The sequence below is a fragment of the Trachypithecus francoisi genome, unplaced genomic scaffold (assembly GCF_009764315.1).
Source record: "Trachypithecus francoisi isolate TF-2019V2 unplaced genomic scaffold, Tfra_2.0 Lachesis_group11, whole genome shotgun sequence".
In the NCBI taxonomy this organism is placed as follows: domain Eukaryota; kingdom Metazoa; phylum Chordata; class Mammalia; order Primates; family Cercopithecidae; genus Trachypithecus; species Trachypithecus francoisi.
Window position 1 is genome coordinate 28,775,241 of NW_022681456.1, and position 15,874 is coordinate 28,791,114.

The 15,874-nt window shown below is 44.7% G+C and overlaps 1 protein-coding gene and 1 pseudogene across 2 annotated transcripts in view; both read right to left on the minus strand.

Moving 5' to 3' along the window:
• The window catches only part of CHST11 (carbohydrate sulfotransferase 11), a 315,452-nt gene that overhangs the window by 248,096 nt on the left and 51,482 nt on the right, over nucleotides 1–15,874 (minus strand). The gene's annotated exons all lie outside the window — the stretch shown is intronic.
• LOC117089503 lies at nucleotides 3,713–5,066 on the minus strand (annotated as a pseudogene).

The window sequence follows — 15,874 nt, forward strand, 5'->3', positions numbered from 1 at the left end:
CACCCAGGAGCTGGTTACAAATGCAGGATCAGACCCCAGGCCAGGCCTATGGAATCACAACCTGAAGCTTAACTCCAACCCCAGGGAATTCCACACGCATCTAAGCGTGAGAAGCTCTGGTCTATAAGTGGTGATTGCAAACAGGGGTCTGGAAGCCCCTACACCACCCCCTGGTTCTCCAGACATCAAAATTGATAAGCTTCAGAAGGAAGAGGGCACTGACGACCATAAAATGAGGCTGTCAATAGCTTGCTGCTCCCTCGTGTAGACAGACCGGGATTAAATTGGCTTCGAGAGACTCATCCAAGCGTGGATGCAATAAAAGGCTCTGAGGAGGGAGCCCAGGAATCTCCCCAGGGGCTGAGCTTTGGGGTGCAGTTTTAATTTCACAGGACAATTCTTGGGCTTCTCTCATGGTGCATCCAAGATTTTGCAGACGAAAATGGCTGCAGAGATCAAATTCCAGCTTCCCCTAGTTACTTAACCACTCAGCCTAGGAACATTACCAAACCTCTCAAGGCTCTGCCTTCATCTTTAAGTGGCAATAACAGCCATGATGGAGAGGATATGGAAGGCGGCAAAGAGAATGCATGAAGAGAGCTTAGAGCACATAAGAAGTGCCCAGTAAACATCAGTTACTGTCTTTTTACCATTCGTAACTCTAGAAGGAAGAACAAACAGGAACATTTTGCTCCATGATCAACCTAGGCACAGGACAGAAGATAGAGTGGAGGAAATCAATCCAAATGAGCCCAACAGGGAACACAAATTCAAAAACACATTTCTGCTAGGCTCTCCTAATGCGCCCCTTCCACTTGGTGCCCTGAGCTTCCGTTCCTCTTTAGAGCAAGGCATCCTTTCATTCAGCATGGCTAGTGGTGACTTACGTATCAACTCATCCTAGGGGCTCCCCCAGGCAAAAAGGCCAATTTTCAATGGATGGCATGTTACCAGGGAGCCTCAGAGGAACAGAATGAAAGCACCTCACTCTTTTATCTGTATATCTCCCCTCCTGGAGTTCAGATGGGCCAAAAGCATGGACTCAGGGGACTCAGGCATGTTTTCTAAGCCTTAGGCCCTCCACTTCCAACCATGCCTGAAAGTGGATGGAAGAAATGATGTCCACCTCGTTGCTTCACAGGTCAATTTGGAAATTGTCAAAGGCAGTCACACACAAGGGACAACGACTAGTAAGAGAAAAAAATGCAATGAAAAAATTGCAAAGATAACCATTTTAGTAGCTTGTATTTTAACACAAGGATCTCAGTCAATCACATAAATCATATACTTCTCACCAGGATATGAACAGACACCATGCTCTCTGCTGAAGAAAAGGTGAACAGGAGAGAAACAAGAGTTAGGGTCTCTACTCTCCCAACTAACATTTGCCCCAATTTTTCCCATAGGGGACACATGACATTGTTTGGAGAAATTTTTGGTTATCACAAGTATCTAGTAAGTAAAGGACAGGAATGCTACTAAACTGCCTCCATTGCACAGGACAGCATCCTGCAACAAAGATTTCGTTCAGCCCTAAATGTCAACACTGCTAAGGTTGAGCTTCACCTCTTATCTGCCTGAAACTCCTTCTCTTATCCACTGCACTGCGTGGTCTCCCTTCATGTTTCCTATTGTTCTGAAGATAAAATAATTTTTTTAAAACGGGACCATATATCAGATTACCACAGCTCTGTAGCCAATGCTGAAATTTAAAAACACACAAAAATGCTCTGTGCACACTGCTCTCCTTTGACCGTCTCCAATGCTTGCACCTCAAGGCTTTTGAACTTGCTTTTCCCTCTGCCTAAGCAGTCTCCCCCCTGCCCCAGCCCCATCATGTAGGTTCAGGGCTCTCACTCCATCTCCTTCACATCACCTATGGCCTTCTCAATAACGGCCTTTCCTGACAATCCCCACTCTCTCCCCCTGCCCTGCCATAGCATCCATCACCCTCAGATGGGTCAGGAGTTTTTACTTGTGTATTATCTTACTCTTCCCACTAGACTGTAAACTCCAGGAGGGCAGGCATTTTCTCCTGTGTCACTGCATTTTCCTCACCACCCCAACAGTGCCTGGCACACAGCAGGAACTCAGAGGACATTTGGTGAAACAATGATGAATGAATGAATGGATTAACAAAAAAACAAACTAGCTTTGATTTCTTCCTCAGAAATTTGAGAGCTTCAGCATTCCCCAAGCTTTGACACCATCAGAGGGAAAGAGCTCTGTGTAGAACCCAGTTCATCTTGCTACAAGATGAACAATAACCACTACAATAACCACTGTTCTATATCAGGGGCTGGCACATTTTTTCCTGTAAGGGGCCAGATAAGTGCCTTCAGCTTCACAGGCCCATTCAGTCTCGGGAGCAACTATTCAGCTCTGCCATTATCGCACAAAAGTGGCACAGAAAGTACACTAACAAGGGAGCATGGCTGAGTTCCAGCAAAACTTTATTTAAGGACATTGAAATTTGAATTTCATAGACTTTTCATGTGTCAAGAAATATTGTTCTTCTTTTGATTTGTTTCCCCCAACCATTTTAAAATATAAAAACGATTCTTAGCTTGCAGGCTATTCAAAAGCGGTAGATGGGCTACATTCGGCCATGAATTTAGATGGTTCATTCAATAATACGACATCACATTAAGACGGCCCAGAGTCCTTTCACAATGGCCATCTCATTCATCCTCACAACAACCCTAACAGGTTGGTTCTTCATATTCTTCTTTACTCCAGTTTACCGCTGAGGAAACTGAGGCACAAAGTAACTCATTGATATAGTTCAGATATTTGTCCCCTCCAAATCTCATGTTAAAATGTGATCACCAGGCCGGGCGCGGTGGCTCAAGCCTGTAATCCCAGCACTTTGGGAGGCCGAGACGGGCGGATCACGAGGTCAGGAGATCGAGACCATCCTGGCTAACACTGTGAAACCTCGTCTCTACTAAAAATACAAAAACTAGCCGGGCGAGGTGGCGGACGCCTGTAGTCCCAGCTACTCGGGAGGCTGAGGCAGGAGAATGGCGTAAACCCGGGAGGCGGAGCTTGCAGTGAGCTGAGATCCGGCCACTGCACTCCAGTCCGCGCGACAGAGCGAGACTCCGCCTCAAAAAAAAAAAAAAATGTGATCACCAATTCCAGCACTTTAGGAGGCCAAGACAGGCGGATCACGAGGTCAGGAGATCGAGATCATCCTAGCTAACACGGTGAAACCGCGTCTCTACTAAAAATACAAAAATTAGCTGGGCATGGTGACGGGTGCCTGTAGTCCCAGCTACACGGGAGGCTGAGGCAGGAGAATGGCGTGAACCTGGGAGGCGGAGCTTGCAGTGAGTGGAGATCGCAACACTGCACTCCAGCCTGGGTGACAGAGTGAGATTCTGTCTCAAAAAAAAAAAAAAATGTGATTACCAATGTTGGACACAGGGTCTAGTGTGTCATGGGGGCAGCTCTTGCCATCCTGGGGTAATGAGAGAGTTGTTGATCTGTTACTTCCCACAAGAGCTGATTGTTGAGAAGAGCCTGGCACCTCCCTCCCCTCTCTCTCTTGCTCCCTACCTCACCATGTGATAAGCCAGTTTTTCTTTGCCTTCAATCCTGAGTAGAAGCTTCCTGAAGCCCTCACCAAGAGCAGACACTGATGTCATGCTTCGTGTACAGCCTGCACAACCGTGAGCCAAGTAAAGCTCTATTTTTTTTTCTTTTTTTAAGAGAAATGTTGTAAAGCTTTTAGAGAAATGTTGTAAAATGTTCCCAGCACCAGGAATGGTGTGGAGTCGCAGCAGCAGGGATAGGCAGGTGACCCCCACAGAGCCTCACATGGCCAAGAGGATGAGGAAGGAAACCATCAAACAGAAGAGTCCCACGACCTCAGACAGGGCAAAGCCCAGAATGGCACAGAAGAAGAGCTGCTGCTTGAGAGACAGGTTTCTGGCATAGCCAATGATCAGGCTGCCAAACACCATTCCAATGCCAGCCCCTGAACCACCCACACCAACTGTGGCTGCCCCAACACCAATAAACTTGGCTGCTGTGTCAGCGTCCCAGGAGACAACACTGATCTGGAACTCCCATGTGGCCACCTGGAGTAGGCAGCTGCCGTATGAAGGCTGTTTAGATGAATTCTCTGGGCTATTCAAGAGGGAGGCAGGCACAGGCCTGATTAGACCCCTGGTATACCATAGTGGATCAGAGCTAGAGAAATGAGTAGTACCCCGGGGATCTGCATTTTTTAAGTCTGCACTCCCACTGCCCTGCAGCCCCTGCTAAGCCCACAGCACTTGCCCAGCTCTAATCCTCTCTTCTTTAAAAATGACTCAGCCTCGGGTATTCCTTTACAGCAACACAAACAGACTCGGAAGGTGACTTATTCCGGGTTGCCGAGCCTTGGCCCTCAGACGCCACTGCCAGAATTCTTCCTGCACTTAACGGACTGTCTCAAAACCTTGCCAGTAATGAATACAAAGACCTCAACTAATCCATCATCGATTCAGAGAACAGCAGGGAGCATTTCAGTGAATCGAGCATTGGAATCAGCAAAGATTCTTGTGTGAAGACACAAATACCAAATCAAGAGGATCACCCGGCCTCATCCATCTTATGGCACAGATGGTCGTTCAACCTGCCTTGGAGAAAGAAAAGGTGGAGACCAGCATCCTCCTGCCCTTTGGTGTTACAGGAAAAAGTTAATGACACAGAAAATTGGTTGTGTTGCCCAGGATTGCAAACGAGAATCTTAAAGGTGAAGACTTCATAATAAACACACCGGGGTTATATATTAGTACCTAAGCCAGAATTAATTTTTCCACCTTAATTTCACAAACGTTCTGGAAAGGTAATTAAGACACTCAAACCAAATGCAAACACTGGGGCTGGGGGAGATTTACCTCCCAAATCTGTGAAGTCTGAACTGCATTCCTCTTGCTTTCGAATTTAACAATAATCCCCGAATATATAAAATATCACCTTTTAACTCTCTCCAAAGTTATTGCAATCAGTATTCCCTCTGTGTGTGTGAGACATGGCACAGAAAGACTAAGTTTCTGTGTTTCAAATTTCAAACACTAAGTCAAAGAAGGGTACTACCCTGGCCCACTTGTCCCTCCCTCTACCACTGCCCACCCCCACACCCCGCCCGGAGTCAGGACATTTGGAAGCACTGGCAGAAATGCAAAAGTAGCCTTGAGCTCCACCCCTCAAGACCTGCATACCTAGACTCAGGAGGGAAATGGCCATATAAACCAATGACCTAGCTCAGCATCTTGTGTGCAACCTGGAGTTGCTCCCTACTCCCAAAATGCTTTTGCTGGGGAATTTTTAAGACAATTGTTAAAGCCTAACGGGGTCTCCAAGAAGACATCTGAGACATGCTGCTTGGTGAAACCCAGACAAAAAAGGCTACGCATCTGAGACTGCTCTTCACACTCTGGAATTCAAGATGGCACCTCCAGTTGGGTTCTGTCCATCACATTGGTAGTATTTGGTTTACTCTATCTCCAAAATGTTTTCCCTCTCCCATCTCTTCACTGGTCCTACAACTAACCATCTAGCCTGAATTCAGTTCCCTACAAAATATTTTTCATCATGCTCCTTCTTGTTTAGAGAACTTTCATAGTCCTTTTCTGGAGAAACTCCCTCTGCCTCAATAATAGCCTATACTGATGACCCGGGTTTCCCAAACCAGGACACTTAAAATAAAAGGGGGCACTGTGAATAATTACGCTAGAACAAGAGCAGTAAACAGGACTCTCCAGGGAAAACTAGGACACAGAATCACCCCAACTCTAAGGTCTGGGAGGGAGAATACCCTGACTTATTTTCTTAACTGTACTATATTTCTAACTGAACAGTTCCTAGCACAGCAGCTGACATAGCACAGGTACCCGATAACAAATATTTGTGGAACTGAATCTATAAAACAGGAGCCTTAAATGATATCACGGATACTACTAACTAGAAAGAATTTGCCTCCACAAAGGATCCTGTAGATCACTACAAATTAAAATAATACCAGAAAATCACTGCTTCTGATAGTCTATTTCATTTTCTTTCTACCCTGGATATTTTTAAATCTCTCACTAATAGTGATTTTGTATATCTTAATAATTATTAATAGTACAGCCAGCCCTCTATAACTTGATTCTGCAAATACAGATTAAATCAACCACAGATTGAAAATATATAGGGGGAAAAAATACAACAATTTTAAAAGTACAAATAAAAAACAATACAGTGGAACAACTACTCACATAGCATTTACATTGTATTAGTTATTAATATTGTAAGTGATCTGGAGATGATTCAAAGTATATAAGAGGATATGTTGTAGGTTATACGCAAATACTATACCATTTCATAGCAAGGACTTGAGTTTCCTTCGATTTTGGTATTCGAGAGGGGTCCCGGAACCTATCCCCCATGGATACCCAGAGATGACTATGGCTACCATTACTGGGTCCTGCATTTGCTAAGTAGCCAAGGAACCTCAGCTACATTCTCTCAGCAGCCCTAATAAGAAAAGCGACAGTGTGCCTCGTCTCCAAGTGAAGAAATTGAGGCTCTGCAAGGATAGATAATTCACTTGTGGTCACAGACTCTGCCCAAGGTCATTCCCTTCCATTGACCAGAAAACTCACCAACCAGAACATTTCAGTTCCAAAGCATTATTTTGTTCAAACCATTTCATCACCGAGACGAGGTGGCATAACATTCAGCAAACAAAAAAAAGATATGAAATGGGCCGTGCATACTCCAACTATACCACTGACTGTCAACTGCATTTGCTGTAACATAATGCAGATTCAAACTCAGGAAAGCAAGAAGACCCAGAAGAAAGCCAGCAAGACCCGATGATAACATACCACACAAGCCTTCTACGAGCAGAAAGCAGAAAGGCAGAAACTGGCATCCTCTTCTCCAACGTGCAAAGAGGTTTTGCTGGCCAGCCTCGCAAGTGGGAAATATGCTTTCCTGAGCGATGCAGAGAAGGAAGTCCCTGCTTGCCTGAAGGGAGGTGAGGACAAGGCTGGGAGGAGGAAGAAGAGATTCTATTATTAAACAAGACAGATGAAAATTCCTTTTGAAAAAGGGAAGGGAACTTAGGCTATAAACTCCCCGAAAGTGGAGACTGATTCAACCTAGGGGTGGTCCCAAACTTCTCCGGCATTTTGTCCACCTTATCTTTCTCAATGAAATTCCACACACAAAGTCTAGAAAATTTATCTCCCATAATGCTTTGATTTATGGTAATTTCAAACAAAAGGTTTTGGGTCTTTTTTAAAGTAAAATATACATATTTAAAGTTCCCCCTCCAACCTACTCATTTTAAAGTATGTATACATTTCCCAAATCTATAAGACTAGGGTGTCATGAGTACATTGCTCAAATTACAAGCTATCAAACATTTTACAGTAATACAATGGGTTGTTGACTCCTCTCTTAAAAAAAAAATCAAGAAACTCACATACACTTACAAGAATCACTAACCAACTTCTCATAAATACACTCCCAGGAAATAAACTGAGCATCTCAATCCAACAAAGAGAAGGCTTTGTCTGCCAAACAAGACATTCTCTTCATTAATGTCTCCCTTGTATTGATTATGGAAGACATGCTGTACAAACAGTGTTTCCACAAAGAGGAGAGAGGAGCAAAGTTTTGCTGCAGTCACCCACTCCCTGCAGATTAAATTCTGCTCCTGGAAGCACATTCAGCTACCATTGATCTCAAAGGCTTTAAACTAAGCAAGGTGGGCACGGTGTTTCCTACAGCTCCCAGTCATATAAACATTCAGTCTAAAAATGAACTGGGTTCTAAGAACAGCACAAAGTAACATTCTTATCTTCATCATGCATAAATTGCAAACAGCAGCTCATAGACTCCAACCCTTCCTCCATTTCTGGTTCAAGGGCCCCTATTTAGTCGCATGGCTGTAGTCTAGAACCAACATTGCATGAAATGGAAGTAGGGTTTGGCTAAGATCGGTTTAGCAGTAGAAAACCAGATAGAGGTGTAAAAAAAAAATTGGCACATTTCCTGCATAAACACTGTTGTATGAGGTCTTACTAAACAGAAAATGAACACATGGCTGACTAGATCTGTCAGCCTCCCCAAGACCAAGTTCTGGCCAGTGGAATGGGAGCAGAAGTGATGGGGACCTCCTCTGGGCCTGATTCAGTAAGCTCAATGTCCTTATCCCCTACAGCTAGATGCCAAAAAAGTAGATGACCTTCACGGTGGCCTTGAAAGCCTGTGTTAAAGATGGAAGAGTCTCAACATGGAAGGAGCCTAGGTCCCTGAAACACCAAATGGAGGAGAGCTGCCCAACCAAGAACACCTACTCTAGGCTATTCCCATCAGTGGGAAATAAGTTTTTCTTGTGTTCATTTACCAAGATTTTGGGGCTTATGAAACAGAAGTTCATGTTACCTTAAATAACACAGGCAATGTGGAAAGTCCATTTATAAATATCTAAATTAGAGGCCCCACTGGATCTCAGGTTTGCTAGCATGTGCCTGTCCATGAATTCCAATGTCTCATGTCATTCATGAGTTCTACTCTATTCTACACCTCTGCAACCATGGTTGTGGGGATGGGGGCCTTTTATTGCAATTTTTGGTTTTAGAACAAGAATATCATGAGAGTAAGATGAAATTCCTCTGTCAATGTTCAACAGGTATAAATTGAGCATCTATTATATGCCAGATCCTTCTCTTAGATGCTAAGGTACAGAGACATGTTTTCTGCCCCCTTATATAGGGGAAAACAGCAGACTCGTAAACAAAAAAAAAAAAACTGTACTTCAAATATGCTGTGTTAAAACGGAAGCAGGTACAAGATACAAAATAATAGAAGGCTGTCTTAGTCCCTTTTCACACTGCTGATAAAGACATACTTGAGACTGGGCAATTTACAAAAGAAAGAGATTTCATGAGCTTATAGTTCCACATGACTGGGGAGACCTCACAATCATGGTGGAAGGCAAAGAGGAGCAAGTCACATCTTACATAGATGGCAGCAGACAAAGAGAGAGATTGGGCAGGGAAACTCCCCCTTACAGAACCATCAGATCTCATGAGACTTATTCACTATCACAAGAACAGCATGGGAAAGACCTGTCTCCATGGTTCAATTACCTCCCATGGGATCCCTCCCACAACATGTGGGAATTCAAGATGGATTTGCGTGGGAAAAATGTTACTAATTGTTTGAGGGAAACTGGTTAAGAAAGTCATCATAGGGAAGATGACCTGGCAGGGGGTAAAGGATAATAGTCATTCCGGTTGTGCTGGAGTGATGGTGGTGATGACGGTGGTAGTGGTGGTAGTGATGGTGGTGGTGGTGTGGCAGTGGTGGTAGTTGTAGTGGTAGAAACAGCAGGAGTAACAGTAGCATCAACACATAGAAGGAAGATAAAAGCATTTAAGAACGAAAAAATCTTACTTGTAAAGAGGCTCAAGGGGGCCAGCTATTAGAAAGACTGTCACACCACATAAATAATCACAAGAGATAATTACCTCTGCCACTGCCACATTTCTCATAAATGATCATAACCACCAGAAGCAATCATATCATCATTGCCAAGTTAAGGATAAAGCTGATGGTTGGATAATCCAGGCTTATGGAAAACAGTCAAGATTTCCTTTATTCGGGGGACCAGAGTGAGACAGAGTGACCCTGTTATTTCTGGCACATCTCAAGGTTAAAAGGGTTTATTTAGCTTTGTTTTTCCCAGTTATGGGATGTGATGCACACCCTTGCTTCAACAGCAACAGAGCAAATGTAAATTCTGCTTTACAAAAGCAAACCTCTATTGAGCGTTTCCTTTTTGTTTTTTGTAGTCACGGATATGTGCTTTACAACTCTTATTTAATCCACACGACAACCCTGGCAGAGAAGGAAGAAGGTTACGATACTTAACTTTACAGAGGAAGCAACTGAAGCCCAGAGAGGGTGAGAAACTTGCCAGGGTCATGAAGCTTTAAATAAATGACACGAACCAGCTTCAAACCCAAACAGTCTGACCCCAGAGCTGAGTTGATTAGATGGGTAAGCCAAGGGGCAGGCATTACAGGCAGAAGGAACAGCAGTACAAAGGTGTCATGGACGGGGAAATAGAACAGTATATGGAGGGAACTACAAGAAGTTAGAGAAGAAAAGAATTCCTAATCTGGGTGTGGCTCAAGGGCAAGGAGACCAGTGAGGATCCTCTGTCCTAAGCCTGGTAAGTGGGTGAGGGTTTGCTTGCATATGAAACTGTGAGCTTAGTACTCACGGTAGATTGCAAAAAACACCCCAATTCCATATACCTCCTGATGCATTCCCTTGGCGCTGTGACTCTGCAGTGCCATCCTGGGCAGGGCAGTCTGCCAGGAGCCTTGATGCTGGGCTTGGCCATGTGACTTGCTGTGGCCAATGGGATAGCAGCAAACATGCCGGGGAGGGGGTGAGAAAAGAACTTAAAAGCAGTTACATGAGTGGCTCACTGGCTCTTGTACCTTTGCCAGATCCATGAGAATTTGCCTGGGCTACACCTCTAGAGGAGGAAGAGAGAGACAAAGGAAGCTGAGACAAATCATCTCAGTCATTCCCCTCAGCCAAAGCCATCCAGACACATGAGGCCAGCCAAGACCAGCAAAGCCCTCTGGCCTGGCCAGCCTAGATGTGTGAACAACAAACACTTACTACTGTGTGCTACGGAGGTAGTTTGCTGGGCAGCATTGTGGTGGCATTAACCGATAAGTACTATTGCCATCATTGCCATTTTACAAATGGGGAAATCAAGGCCCAGAGAAGGGAAGAAACAGGGTCAAGATGACAATGGCTAGCAAAAGCGGCAATCTGAAAGCAGGCAGTGGTGCCAAAGCCTTTGCCCTTAGCCATTTTCATGTGCTAAAACTTCTCTCAAGGAAGCAGCAAAAGCAGGGTCTGTCTCAGCAGGAGGCAAAGCATGCTGCCTGGCTCCCAGGTGGGGCTGCTGGGCTGGGAGAAGGGGCTCTGGATATCCTGCTAATTGGCAGCATTCGCCCTCTCCAGTCATTGATTTAGGTCGGCAGTGACGGAGACCATCTGCTCGCACTTCACTTCCTTGCCCTCCCTGGGAGCTCTGCAACATGCAGAGGGAGCCCGGCACACCTGAGTTTACCTCACCTATCCCTGCCCCGAACCGTCACAGCTCAGACCCTTCTCTCCAAAGATGCCTTCTGGGGCCAGCACCTGGAGCCAGCAGGGGCTCTCTCTCCAGCTGCACTCTTTCCCTCTGAATCTTCCCAGCTTGGCAGCCCCTTCCAGGAAGTCTGCCGCAATGTCTCCAGCACCTGCCTCTGCTCCCACCTTCCATCACCTCCCCTCCCTGTTTCCAGATTCCTTATGCCTGGCTCTGAGGTTATCCCATTGAGAGGTCGATTGTTCTGACAGCCAGCTGTATATGTCCTCCTCCCCTCCCCGTGGTCCCTCCTCTAGCCAAGTAACGAATGACGGCTTGGCAAAGAAAGCACAAGCCCTTGCCAAAATAAAAGGTCTGTTGGAGCAACTCTCAAGAGTTACTGTGTCCTCTTAGCCCTCCCGCCCGGGGAACATTTCCTGCAAAGCTTGCATCTTGGTCGGACACCAGAATCCCAAAGGTGATCACTGTAAATTTAGCACCTGGACTAGGTTTCTCAACATGGCACAGCACAGCTAGAATCCCTGAGGGTGCCTGTTTGATTCCAAGCCTCATCCTGGCCCTAATGAATCGACTCTCTGAGGGGGACCTCTGAATTTTCCAAGTGATTCTCCCACTCCAATATTTGAAAACAGCCTTTCTAATGTGCAGGACCGTCCATCCTGGTCAAGTCATCAAGTAATTTACATGCATCATCTCACCTCCGCCTCACTTCAACTCTAGAAGCAGATACGATTTTTCCCCATTTTAGATATGAGGAAACTGAGAATTTGTGATGTCATATAACCCCCAGGTCACACAGCTAATATGTGGCAATGTTGGACTTTGGACAAAGCTCAATCCCATGCTCAAAACTTGCTCTGAAATACTGCTGCAACAGGTGACTTATGTATTTCAGGATGCTGATGAAATTGGATATCTGTGTTCGCTTGTCATGCTTCTCCATGATCCCTAAAACCACGATGAATGGAAACACACAAATCAGACACCTGATTTTTGGGACATTCCTTCCACAGTCACTTTTGTTGAGTGAGTAGAGAATAACGACCGTGTTTCCAGAATTTGAAGAATGACTTGATGATGCCCCCAGTTCTCAAAATGTTTCTCCTGGAGTTGATTTTAAGTCCTATTCCAGCCTCACTTCCCACCCCGTGACAGAAGGTGGGGTGACTTAGGAGTAAAAACAACGCTAGTAATCTTTATAACTCACCGTCACAGAGATAATGCTTTCAATCACCTCCCACCTCATCTTTTTTTTTATAGCAAAGCATGAGACACAAAATAGGTAAATAATGAAACAATGGACAATTAAAGCTGAACTGCTAAGCAAATAATAAGGGAGTGAAAGGAACAGCTACAATTGCTGAATGCTTGCCAAGGCCAATAACCTGTGTTAAGCTCTTTACATATATTATCTAATTTGGCCCTAAGTGATATGATCTCCATTTTACAGATGAATAAACTTAAGGTGATAGAGGTTAAAGTAACTTGTCCAAGATCAAACAGCTAGTTAATGGTACAGCTGTGACTCCAACCTACTCCCGAATCACTCTGAAATCAATTGCTCTGAAAATACTTGCTATGCAAAGTGTGGTCCCCAGACAGGCAGCATCAACGTCACCCAGGAGCTTTTCAGAAATACGGACTCTCAGGCCACACCCCAGACCTACTAAATCAGGACCCGGCAAGTGCAGTTGTCTGAGAAGCGTTCATCTAGAACTGGGTTGCTTAGCCTCTCAATTACTGACATCACATGGAGGGTAGCTCTCTGCTAGGGTGTGTGGGGGGTGCTGTCCCATGCAGTATCCCTGGCTTCTACCCACTAGATGCCAGTAGCAACTCTTACCCCTTTACAAGTCATAATGACCAAAAATGTCTCCAGCATTGCTAAATGTCCCCTGGGAAAGTGAAATAGCCCTCAGGTAGAATAGAACCGCTGGTGTCTATAACAGCCCTGTTCTGCCAGGCTGAATTTCTGGCATAAATCTGGGGTCTGTGGGCAAAAATTGCAGAGACCGGTCTAATAGATGTGTGTGAGCCAAAAAAAAAAAAACGAGCCTCTGAGTTCCAAGGTCTGGGTTTGGCTGGAGGTCTGTCACGGACATGCTCTGGGGACAGAATCACAGACTTCCACCTCTTCATTCAGCACCAGTGCAAGGCTGGACTCTGGCATGGCTTCCCCAAACCTTGCTGCCTATGGGGATCACCTGCGAGTCATTTTTTTTTTTTTTTTTTTTTTTATTATACTTTAAGTTCTAGGGTACATGTGCATAACGTTTATATCATGTATAACTCCCCAATGCAATCCCTCCCTCCTCCCCCCTCCCCCTGATAGGCCCCAGTGTGTGATGTTCCCCTTCCCGAGTCCAAGTGATCTCATTGTTCAGTTCCCACCTATGAGTGAGAACATGCGGTGTTTGGTTTTCTCTTCTTGTGATAGTTTGCTAAGAATGATGGTTTCCAGCTGCATCCATGTCCCTACAAAGGACGCAAACTCATCCTTTTTGATGGCTGCATAGTATTCCATGGTGTATATGTGCCACATTTTCTTAATCCAGTCTGTCACAGATGGACATTTGGGTTGATTCCAAGTCTTTGCTATTGTGAATAGTGCCGCAATAAACATACGTGTGCATGTGTCTTTGTAGTAGAGTAATTTATAATCCTTTGGGTATATACCCAGTAGTGGGATGGCTGGGTCATATGGTACATCTAGTTCTAGATCCTTGAGGAATCGCCATACTGTTTTCCATAATGGTTGAACTAGTTTACAATCCCACCAACAGTGTAAAAGTGTTCCTATTTCTCCACATCCTCTCCAACATCTATTGTTTCCTGACTTCTTAATGATTGCCATTCTAACTGGTGTGAGATGGTATCTCATTGTGGTTTTGATTTGCATTTCTCTGATGGCGAGTGATGACGAGCATTTTTTCATGTGTCTGTTGGCTGTATGGATGTCTTCTTTTGAGAAATGTCTGTTCATATCCTTTCCCCACTTTTTGATGGGGTTGTTTGTTTTTTTCTTGTATATTTGTTTGAGTTCTTTGTAGATTCTGGATATTAGCCCTTTGTCAGATGAGTAGGTTGCAAAAATTTTCTCCCATTCTGTAGGTTGCCTGTTCACTCTGATGGTAGTTTCTTTTGCTGTGCAAAAGCTCTTTAGTTTAATGAGATCCCATTTGTCAATTTTGGCTTTTGCTGCCGTTGCTTTTGGTGTTTTAGACATGAAGTCCTTGCCCATGCCTATGTCCTGAATGGTACTACCTAGATTTTCTTCTAGGTTTTTATGGTATTAGGTCTAACATTTAAGTCTCTAATCCATCTTGAATTAATTTTCGTATAAGGGGTAAGGAAAGGATCCAGTTTCAGCTTTCTACTTGTGGCTAGCCAATTTTCCCAGCACCATTTATTAAATAGGGAATCCTTTCCCCATTTCTTGTTTTTGTCAGGTTTGTCAAAGATCAGATGGCTGTAGATGTGTGGTATTATTTCTGAGGACTCTGTTCTGTTCCACTGGTCTATTTCTCTGTTGTGGTACCAGTACCATGCTGTTTTGGTTACTGTAGCCTTGTAGTATAGTTTGAAGTCAGGTAGCGTGACGCCTCCAGCTTTGTCCTTTTGACCTAGGATTGTCTTGGCAATGCGGGCTCTTTTTTGGTTCCATATGAACTTTAAAGCAGTTTTTTCCAATTCTGTGAAGAAACTCATTGGTAGCTTGATGGGGATGGCATTGAATCTATAAATAACCTTGGGCAGTATGGCCATTTTCACGATATTGATTCTTCCTATCCATGAGCATGGTATGTTCTTCCATTTGTTTGTGTCCTCTTTGATTTCACTGAGCAGTGGTTTGTAGTTCTCCTTGAAGAGGTCCTTTACATCCCTTGTAAGCTGGATTCCTAGGTATTTTATTCTCTTTGAAGCAATTGTGAATGGAAGTTCATTCCTGACTTGGCTCTCTGCTTGTCTGTTACTGGTGTATAAGAATGCTTGTGATTTTTGCACATTAATTTTGTATCCTGAGACTTTGCTGAAGTTGCTTATCAGCTTAAGGAGATTTTGGGCTGAGACGATGGGTTTTTCTAAATATACAATCATGTCATCTGCAAACAGGGACAATTTGACTTCTTCTTTTCCTAACTGGATACCCTTGATTTCTTTCTCTTGCCTGAGTCATTTTTAAAATATTGATTAAAGTTCCCCCCACCCCCCGCCACTCCAACCACCCAAACTAAACCAGAACCTCCAAGTGGGGCCCCAAATGTTGCTTATTTTTCAAGATGGGGGATGTGTGTCTTACTATGTTGCCCGGGCTGATCTCAAACTCCTGGACTCAAGGGATCCTCCCACCCCAGCCTCCCTAGTAGATGGGACTACAGGCACACACCACCCACCACACTCAGCTCCCGCTTTTTAAACAAGATCCTCAAAAGATCCAAATGTACCTAGGCCATGAACTGGCTTTTAGGAATCACTAGACGAGAACATTCCCAGGGACCGTAAATTGCAGGATTTGACCTCCTGTGCCCCAGGCCTCCTCCCTACCCAGATGTGTCACTTACAGCTGACTTTCAAGTCACCAGACCCTAGAGAGTCCTCAGACTCCCAGGGAAGCCATCTAGCCCAGCACGGGCTGCGCACCCACTGCCACTGAGGTGACATCGAAGAAACAGGACTCAGCAGTGCCGGAGTCAGGAATCTGGTATC